Genomic DNA, 11,661 nt, shown 5'->3' with positions numbered 1-11,661 from the left:
GTAATTTAAGATATGATCCCGCAGCTCTATAAAGCCGTTTTCTCCGCGGACTTTTGCGATTTCTGTCAAAACAGAGCTTAGATCCCGCTGTAAGACGGCTCAGACTATACACATAGGAAGTGAACATTTCGAACACTTGTACTACTTTGTGCAAGGGGAACGTAGTACGGCCAATCCCCATTAAACTCTGCATCTTGGTGGCTGAACAATTTTAATAAATGGGCTCTTTATTCTAACTTGAATACCATGAATATGACACTCTCTGTAGCTCACCCAATTTCCCGAATTCTATGTCATCGACTTCCGGAATAGTTGTCAGACAACAATGAAATAAATCAATAGAAAAATTAACCACACTAGTTGAACTGAGTTAAAACTTTATAGATTATGTCAAGATCTAATTAGCACTTTTAACCATTCTAAGTTGTGTAAGTTCATGTAAACAATACTGAATAGTTGAAAGGTTTTGTTTAAAACAAACATCTCCTGTGTTTAATTCGCAAATATAACAAACTTATGTCAACTATATTAAAAACTGTATTATGTTTGATGGCAAAGTAATGCCCACGTTTTGTTAAAATTACAGTCCAAGTTTTTACATTTTTAAAATTACATATGGTTGTTGCTCTTCGTGCTTAAGGACTCCAGAATTTTTCTGTATATTTAAAAGCTTATTGTTTAAGAATATAAAAATGAAAGAAGTCTTTTGTTATGTCGTTCAAATGAACAGTTATCTAGGCAGTTGAACGACCATTCAAAGAATGTTCCCATGGCCTGCTTAATTAAATAAGACGAACGGTCATTCGAGTAATACACCAATGGTCTTCTGACGTTTTCATCAACAGTCACTTAAGCAGTAATATCACAACCACACTGTCATTCAGTTGAATGGCCGTCCGAAAAAAAAAATCTATATCTTACACTGTTTTCCATATGGACCAACTGTCATCCAGGTACTGCTCTTTACACTGTTCTTCTCCATATGGACCAACTGTCATCCAGGTACTGCTCTTTGCACTGTTCTTCATACAGAAAAACTGTCATCTACATACTGCTCTTTACACTGCTTTCCATAAAGATAAACTGTCATCTACGTACTGCTCTTTACACTGCTTTCCATAAAGATAAACTGTCATCTACGTACTGCTCTTTACACTGCTTTCCATAAACTGTCATATACATACTGCTCTTTACACTGCTTTCCATAAAGATAAATTGTCATCTATGTATTGCTCTTTACAGTGCTTTCCATAAAGATAAACTGTCATCTATGTACTGCTCTTTACACTGCTTTCCATAAAGATAAACTGTCATCTACGTACTGCTCTTTACACTGCTTTCCATAAACTGTCATATACATACTGCTCTTTACACTGCTTTCCATAGAGATAAACTGTCATCTACGTACTGCTCTTTACACTGCTTTCCATAAAGATAAACTGTCATCTACGTACTGCTCTTTACACTGCTTTCCATAAACTGTCATATACATACTGCTCTTTACACTGCTTTCCATAAAGATAAATTGTCATCTATGTACTGCTCTTTACACTGCTTTCCATAAAGATAAACTGTAATCTACATACTGCTCTTTACACTGCTTTCCATAAAGATAAATTGTCATCTATGTATTGCTCTTTACAGTGCTTTCCATAAAGATAAACTGTCATCTATGTACTGCTCTTTACACTGCTTTCCATAAAGATAAACTGTCATCTACGTACTGCTCTTTACACTGCTTTCCATAAAGATAAACTGTCATCTACATACTGCTCTTTACACTGCTTTCCATTAAGATAAATTGTCATCTACGTACTGCTCTTTACACTGCTTTCCATAAAGATAAACTGTCATCTACGTACTGCATTTTACACTGCTTTCCATAAAGATAATCTGTCATCTATGTACTGCTCTTTATACTGCTTTCCATAAAGATAAACTGTCATCTACGTACTGCTCTTTACACTGCTTTCCATAAAGATAAACTGTCATCTACGTACTGCTCTTTACACTGCTTTCCATAAAGATAAACTGTCATCTATGTACTGCTCTTTATACTGCTTTCCATAAAGATAAACTGTCATCTACGTACTGCTCTCTACACTGTTCTTTATTCAGATAAACTGTCATCTATGTACTGCTCTCTATACTGTTCTTCATACAGATAAATTGTCATCTAAGTACTGTTCTCCACACTATTTTCTACACAGATCAACAGTCATCTAAGTACTGCCCTTTACACTGTTTTCCATATAAATCAACGGTCATCCAGGCACTGCTCTCCACTCTGATTTCTACACAGATCAACAGTCATCTAGGTACTGCCCTTCACACTGTTTTCTACATAGATCAACTATCTCTTAGATACTACTCTCGATGTCCACACAATTCACCAGCAGAATGTTTGTGTAAACAGGGTTTACAAGACCCATAGCATTCTTCTCTTGACTGGTAGTCCATTGGAATTTCCATGGCTTACAGTACTCTCCAAATGATCAGTTGTGCACACGTAGTTTACATTGTCCACTTACATTCTCCATTTGACCGTTAGTTCAGACGGAATTTTTCTGGTCAATAGTTTCTCCATTGACCATGCGTCCAGATAAAGTGTCCTTGGCCTGAGCTATTCTCCAGCTAAGTGATCGTTCAGCTAGAGTTTCCCTAATCTACGCTGTTTTCAGACACTGTTCCTATGATTTATACTGGCCTCCACTTAGACAACTTTCTAGACAATGTTCCTAAAATTCGTTGCTTCTAATGGCGTTCACTGGCATAAATGACCTTATTATAAAAATCAAAACAAATCTTTAAAAATAACCTTTAACGCTTAATCCACGTTAAATGAATTATTTATATTAATAAAAAAACATTATTGTGCAGCTATCACTCACATGTTAAAGAAAGAAAATATTATTTTAATGTTATTAAGCAAAACCATGTAAGTAAATCAAATAATACGATAATACAGCCTGATTATAAAGAAAAGACATTAAAAATGTCAAAGTATGTTAATTAAGTGCATCAAAAAAAGGTTTTCCGCTGGTACAGTGATAAGTCTACGGATTTAAAACGCTCGAATTAGGGGTTTGCTTCCCCTCGGTGGACTCAGCAGAGAGCCCAATAGGGCTTTGTTATAATAAAACACACACACTTTGAAAAAGGGATATACAGATATTTAGTTTCACTGCAAACTGGTTGGTTTGAAAATGGAAATTGTATGAGTAGACTTTGTGTCTGAACTGAAAACACACTTTGTATACAATATAAAAATATTATAGATGTTTTTCTTATTTTATTACTGGCTTATTTTATTTACAAAGATCGTTGCAAATATAAAGTATAATGTTAGAAGATATATTTAATACATAAGGCAACTATCATGAAGGCAGTACTGTCAGAAATTCAGTAGTACTTAGTATTCAGGTATAATGTACTGTTTTGAATTAATTTTAAAATGTTTGTTTTGTTTGTTTTTGCGCAAAGCTACTCGAGGGTTATCTGCGCTAGCCGTCCCTAATTTAGCAGTGTAAGACTAGAGGGAAGGCAACTAGTCATCACCATCCACCGCCAACTCTTGGGCTACTCTTTTACCAGCGAATAGTGGGATTGATCGACACGTTATAACGCCCCCACGGCTGAAATGGCGAGCATGTTTGGTGTGAAGGGGATTTGAGGCTGCGACCCTCAGATTACGAGTCGAACTAACTTAGTAGTGTAAGGCTAGAGAGAAGGCAGCTAGTCATTACCACCCACCGTCAACTCTTGGACTACACTCTTACCAACGAATACTGGGATTGACCATCACTTTAAAAACGCACCCATCGCTGAAAGGGTGAGCATGTTTGGTGTGATGGGGATTCGAACCTGCAACCCTCAAAATACGAGTCAAGCATCCTAACCATCTGGCCATGCTGAGTCTCTGCAGACTGCTAAATCTCGACTTGAACGTGAAATTAAAAATAATATTAAAATAAAATTCTTAATCTATTTAGTTTTTGTTTGTGCTCTTTCAGTGTATGTAGGCGAGTTTGGCGTTTAGATTTATTTCAATCTGCGGTTTGGAAGTTTCCGATAAAAGGGAATTTAACATGTCCCAATAAACAACAAAACCTTTATCACGAGTATGTGAAGCCTGATATTCAAAGACCAACAGTTCCCATTAGTCCAGATAAGAAATATAGACTTTCATACAAAGAAACCTTATACAAAATTGGATGAGAATACTTTGCTGTGACCCTTATATAGGAATATATTGCAAAATATATTAGTTAGAAAATCGTGAAGATCTGTTTTTGGAATTCCATGTAATCAGTATTTGAAACGTTATATTTTTTGTTGCATATAACTTGAGCTAACCTGCTTTGCTTTCTTTATCAGTTTATAAAATAATTGTTTATGTGGTTTAATTGTTTGTGTACTGTTATTCAAAACTATGAAGAAAAATTGAAAAACTGTAAGTAGCGATCTAATGTTTCATAACAACCTGAATGGTTTTATTTATATCCACTGTGAAACGACCTGAATGGTATTGTCATATCCGCTGTGAAACAACCTGAATGGTATTGACATATCCACTGTGAAACAACCTGAATGGTATTGACATATCCACTGTGAAACAACCTGAATGGTATTGTCATATCCACTGTGAAACACCGTCATCAGAAATATTCATATACATTATGAAACAACGTGAACGACATTGTTCATTTCCACTGTGAAATAACTTGAATGGTACTCTTAATATCCACAGTTAAACAACTTGGATGGTATTACTAATATCACAGTTAAACAACTTGAATGGTATTACTAATATCCACAGACGAATAATTATCCTGTAAATGACTCTTGCATTTAAAAATTTTCATTTTTTGGTTTATTTTATGTTTATATGTAAAAAATAAGAAAAGGTCCCCTTTTTGGTTTTGGAAAAATCTCTTATAATAAAGATTTCTGTTAAACGTATATAACACAAGTATATAACACAAGTCCATCGTGTTACAACATTTCTAAAACCTTTTATCCCCTTTTTTAACGTTTACTGGTTTAACCTTTGTTAGTGATTGAAAAAAACATACAAGAACAAGTACATTATCTGCTGTATACACAACTGTCTTATCACTGACGTGCTGTAAACACTCGTCATGTTACGAATTTCACAACGACAGGTCATTATTAGTTTTACAGTTTTATATATATGATTTTTCCTTCTCCGACTTAAAAGTATCTCATTATCACTCAACGAAAAAAGTACAAAAATTATCTCACCTAGTTTATCCAGAAAAATAAGACAAGTCCTATCAACACACGTGCACGTACATGTATTCCCAACTTTACACACGTAGGCAGATAGGAAAGTTTTCTAAAACATTTCTCAAAGTTTTGATAAACTCAGTGTTTAAGTAATAACAAAACGAAACACCTCATGGCCATAACCTTAACTGATTTTAATAATTAATTATTTCAACTTACTAAGGAATAAAGAAAGAGATATTAAATACACAGTCTCAATTAGTTACAGATAACCCTCTTTATCCTCGTCTGATAAGATTAGTTTGCTTTGTTTAAAATTTCGCGCAAAGCTGCTAGAGAGCTATCTACGCTAGCCGTCCCTAATTTAACAGTGTAAGATTACAGGGAAGGCAGCTAGTCATCACGACCCACCGCCAACTCTTGGGATACTCTTTTACCAACGAATAGTGGGATTGACCGTAACATTATAACGCCCCCGCGGCTAAAAGGGTGAGTTTGTTTAGTGTGATGGGGATTCGAACCCGCGACCCTGCGATTACGAGTTAAGTACGTTAACCACCTGTCCATGCTGGGCCCGTCTGATAAGAAACATCCATCTTTTCTTTTCTGGTCTGTTCAAGTAATTAATTAATATAAGTTAGGTTACTATTTGTATGATAGATTGACTAACTTATCTTTTTTAATAGACAGTCTTAAATGTAGTATTTGTTTATACAGAGTGATATAACAGCCGTGCATTCTAATGATTTTTATAAGTCCTTACACCTGTTCGAAATGTGCACCTTTGATATCGTGACATGATATTTTGGTTTGTTTGTTTGTTTTGAACTTCGCGCAAAGCTATACAAGGGATATCTGCGCTAGCTGTCCCTAATTTAGCAATGTAAAACCAGAGCAAGATTGGGCAACTCCATGGCCACTGGCCACATGTGTCCAGTGGATAGGACAATTGCGCCCAACTCGAGTTTAGGAATCAACTTTTTCCATCATTTATTTTTATCGCAAATTTGGTAATCAGCAACTGCACTGCCTCACGTCATCGCTGATATTGCGCGTTTTATCATTGCCACAGACTCCGCCCATTTTGTAACGTCAGTCTGGTTTAGATGTTTGTTATCGAGTGTGCGTTGTTTTGCATGCGTTTGCAAACATATTTTTATTGTGCAACTTTCAAGTGTTTAGATATATTTTGGTTTTAATTCTATAATATGGATAAGTGGATAATTCGAAAACGAAAGAATCCAGATGATGGTGAACATTCAGAAAATAAAGACAATTTAATTGATTCTGGCATTACTGCTGAAAAGAGAATAGCGCGTGACTGGAAAAACGTGAAACGAAAATTTAATGAAAGTTGGAAGTTGAAATTTGCAGTGATTGAAGCAAATAATAAGCCAGTGTGTCTTTTGTGTGATAAAATTTTTAGAAATAATAAAGTATGCAACCTTAAGCAACACTTTAACAATTTTCATAACGAATTTGATGTAAAATTAGCCGTCTGAAAACACAACTTCATGAACAAAAGGGAAGCCTAAAAAGATTTTTATCATTCATAGAACTAGTTACGTTAGCTAGCTATAAAGTAGCTTAGATTCTATCTCAAAAAAGAATTCATTTTGTGATGCTGAACAAGTAAAAAATATTGATTGTAGTCATTGAAACTCTGTTGGAGAATTATGATTCATAAATAAAATATGATATTCTTCAAAAGGTAAATAATTTGCAATTAAGTCGAAGAACAATTATCCACAAAATGCTAGAGTAAGCGAAAGACACAGAAAATCAGTTGCTTGAACAACTAAAAGACTGTTTGTATTTTTCTTTAGCATTAGATGAGTCAACAGATGTTAGTGACACTGCACAGTTGATATTTTAGGTTCGATATGTAGCTTTAGATCTTCAATTTGTGTATTACGAGATAGAACATGTGGAAAAACATCTTTGAAAAATTTCTTGAAATGTCAAGAAAAATTCAATCTTGATTTAAAAAAAAACTGGTTCCCGTCACAACAGATGGTGCTGCTGCCATGTTTGGGATGAAATTAGGATTTGTTTCTCTTTTGAAGCAGCATTTAATTGAAAATAATGTGAAGTCCTAGCTGCCATCTTTTCATTGCATTTTGCATTAGAAAAATTTATGTGCTCAGATGTCTAAAAGTGATGAATTGAAAAATTTGATGGACATTGTTGTAAAAATTGTGAAGTATATTAGAAGTGGAAGCTCATTCATCCATTGACAGTTTGTTGAGTCTTTGAAGAAAAGCAGTGACTGTACTTTTGATGATCTTACTGATTTTGAAAATGTAAGATGGTTAAGTAGAGGAAAATGTCTTGGAACGATTTACTTTTTATTTCCTCAAATAAAAGGATATCTTGTTGAAAAAGGTAAGATTGAAAATTTCCCTGAAATTGAACCTTTGCCATGGCAGTGTGATTTGTACTTTCTGTATGACATGATGGCTCACTTGAATAATTTGAACAGTGAGTTTCAGGGAAGAGGTAAAATAATAAATGAGTAATCACAGTCTATTCATGAATTTCAATTAAAGCTAAACCTACTTGCGGAACAATTACAAAAGAAAAAGTTGACACATTTTGCAAAATTCAATAGTTTTCTAGAAAATAATAAGGACTATGATTTATTTGATGCTAAAGACGATCTCTATGTAAACTGGATTAAAAATCAATCTCAAAAATTTGAATCACGCTTCTCCGAATTTAAAAATTTGAAATTGATATTTGAATTTTTACATGATTCATTTCAATTTTACTTAGGAAATTTCAATAAGTCTTTGGATAAGTGTAAATTTGAAGACCAGATGCTTACCCTGCAAAGTGTAGAACATATAAAAGGTAAACAAAATGCCCTATTCTGATAAATGAGAGTCTTCCAAGTTTAAAGATAGCAATTTCAAAATTATTTTCCATATTTCGATTCACATAGGTGTGTGAGTCAACATTTTCTAAGCTAGATTTTCTCAAGTCTAGATACAGATCTCGGCTTACTGACATAAAGTTATAGACAGAGTTAAAACGCTCATTGAGCATAGATATTAATCCAAATTTCACAAAACTTGTTGATGAAAACCCCCATCAATTTTCACATTGAAGGTTTGCTGAAATGCAATTATTTTGATTAAACTAACATCTTTCATTTTTCTTGTTTCTGAATAGTGTGGCCAGCGTAGTTTTCATTAGCGACAGTTGTGGCCACTATGAAAAATAAGTTGCTCACCTCTAGATTAGAGAGAAGGCAGCTAGTCCTCACCACCCACCGCCAACTCTTAGGTTACTACTTTACCAACAAATAGGGGGATTAAACTGCACATTATAAATCTCCCACGGCAGAAAGGGCGAGCATGTTCGGTGTGACGGGGATTCGAACCCGCAATCCTCGGATGCCAGGCCTGACACAATGTTACCCTATCTCCATCATATGTGTTATAACAATTGTTCTCATTAGTGTTAATCTCGGCTTCAAATTTGCAAGGTTATTTGATGTCTGTTTGTATCTTTGTTACACAATTTAATTTCACAAAAGACCTGGGGTGGGAGAAGATGTCTGACCTTGCATGGGCTCTCAGTTTACCTATGACGTAATTTGCTTGTACGATGCATTCCGACCTGAACAGAAATGTTCATTCCAAGCTTGAGAAGGATGGCTACCTGTGTCATTTTCAAATGATGTTTTTTTCTACATAGTGGGTTATCTGCGCTCTCTTCACGTCGGGGAATAGAACTTTCATTTTTAGCGTTTTCAGTTTGTAAACCTTACTGCTGGTTCACTAGAATGCTATTGTGTGACAAAATTTAGGTGCTTGAAGTATTCCCAAAATAAAACGTATAAGTAAGTAAGATCAGGTCCAGCATGGCCAGGTCGTTAAGGCACTCGACTCGTAATCGCAGGGTCGCTGGTTCGAATCCCTGTCACATCAAACATCCTACCCCTTCCAGCCGTGGAGGCGTTATAATGTGACGGTAAATCCCACTATTCGTTGGTAAAAGAGTAGCTCAGGAGTTGGTGGTGATGACTAGCTGCCTTCACTCTAGTCTTACACTGTTAAATTAGGAACGGCTAGGCTAGTGAATAAATCGAACGTTAGAGATTATATTTCGTGCAATATATTATCTACCAATAAGTCTCTCAATAGATTCATCCTCCAGTTTAATATCAGAAACACATTTAGTAATAAGTAATTATAATTTTTGTTGGCTCTCGATTATTAACACCCCCAGTGGCAGGCACAGTGGTATGTCTGCGGACTTACACACCTAAAAACCAGGTTTCGATACCCGTGATGGGCAGAGCACAGATCGCCCATTGTGTAGCTTTGTGCTTAATTCAAAACAAATCGATTATTCATTTTATCTTATGTAGATTCGAATATTATTGAAACATTTATCTTTCATATTTAAAATGAATATGATTCAACATAATTAATACGGGTAAGATATACTAATGATAATAAACTCCTAAATTAATGCTACATCAAACATAACAAGGTGTTATGTTCAAAAACATAATAACACGCTGGAAAGACGGACTAATTTGTGGATAAAAATTTGGTGATAGCTTTACTTTTACACTTTCACAAACAGCTTATTTAATGACTTATTTTACATAAAAGATCACCTACGTTTTAAGCAGTTGAATTTACCTGATATATGTTTTTAGTCTTTATTACAGTGAACAGTCTTTTGAAAAGCATGCGATGTTATAAACCATAAATACAAATTAGGCGAATTTCCTAATTTAATAGTCTAAGACTAGAGGGAAGGCAACTAGTCATCACCACCCGCCACCAACTTTTACCAACGAATAGTGGGATTTACCGTCACATTATAACTCCCCCACAGCTAAAAAGGCGAGCATGTTTGTTGTGAAAGGAATTCGAGGCTGCGACCCTCGGATTACGAGTCGAGTACTTTAACGACCTGGCCATGCCAGGCCTTGGCGAACTTACACCTTAATATTGATATGTAAAATTAGGTCCTGTATATGAATAGCTACACCGGATAATTAGTATCATTATTTTTTTCTGAAGAAGCGGATATTAAGATTTAATAGTGTTTCACCTACGACCCTAATCCGGATTATTTTAACTTTACAGGGAAGAGGGCTGTGTGTGTCATCCATAAAATATATTGTGTAATGTTGTTGTTTTTTTTGTAATTTTATACGTATTGTACAACAGAGAGTTGAGACATTATGTCAAAACTACTTTGAATATACAAATCAGCTAGTCACGTGACAACGTGGCCAGTATAAAGTTGTGTTGAAACAAATGTGTCAAAGCTACATTTTAAGAATCTTTAGGCGTTTTGTGTAGACGGTGTGATGTTTTTGGTGACAGCCCTTTCTGAATCAAAACATTTCTGTCATTAGATCATAAAAATGTGTTCAGATCAGAAATTCAGAAATTTCAAGAGGAGAATATCCTTTGTACTTAACGGCATTGAGAAACAAAAGAATGTGGATCAGACTGATCATACAAAAACAGACCTACAACAAGTGGTAAGCAAAGACCAGTGGCAACAGCACGCAACGTGATCAAGTAAAATCTCTTTCTGGAAACGAGGCCAGCAAGGTACGAGTTCACCAAGATAAAGCTGATGGTCATACCTGAAGCAGCTGGAGTATGAAACAGGTATTCATACTATTCCATACTGGTCATGTCGCTGGACATGCAATCTTTTACATGTTTCGCGGTTGATTGTTTAAATAGGCTCTCGTACACTACATGGATTATGAAAAGACTTCAGGGAAGATTGATGTGCTCTACGCATAAAGATCTTAAGGCAGAGCTTCTTCGGAAACTACGCTGCAGCGCTATTATCAAGATGCACAGTTGTCAGATTAAGTAAGAACAGACGTGACGATATAGTAATGACCTAATGAGATTCCAAAACGATGTCACTGCTGTTTTGTACAGTTGAAAAGCTAACGCTTCCATAATGCTTTTATCATTACACTAAATATTACTTGTATGCATATTTAAAAGCTCTTGTTTTACCGTAAAGATGGACTAGGCTTTTCGGTTCTGCTTTTCTACCATTTGCAAACGTGGTGTGTGTTTGCGTTTATGTACTGGAAATAATTAAAGGATAATTTTTTCCAGTGTAACCTGAGAGCATGGTATATCCAACTTAGAACAGTCATCTGCGAGCTTCAGAGTTTACTTCTATAGTAAGGAGAAACCTTAAAATACTGAATTAATGGGACATGAACACTTGGCATTTCAAAACATAGAGCAAAAGTAGTAAAACAATGTTTCATATCTGAACATAACGAGATACTAAGAGTGAGCTTTAATGGCTAGCTATATAGCAATAAAAACTTTCTGGTGATGACAGAAGTCAAAGAATGAAGAAAAAATAGTTATTTGCAATGTGCTCTGTTCAGTCTACATG

The sequence above is a fragment of the Tachypleus tridentatus genome, chromosome 10 (genome assembly GCF_004210375.1).
Source record: "Tachypleus tridentatus isolate NWPU-2018 chromosome 10, ASM421037v1, whole genome shotgun sequence".
NCBI lineage: Eukaryota > Metazoa > Arthropoda > Merostomata > Xiphosura > Limulidae > Tachypleus > Tachypleus tridentatus.
The sequence above is the reverse complement of the archived record's forward strand: the minus strand, read 5'-3'. Positions refer to the sequence as shown.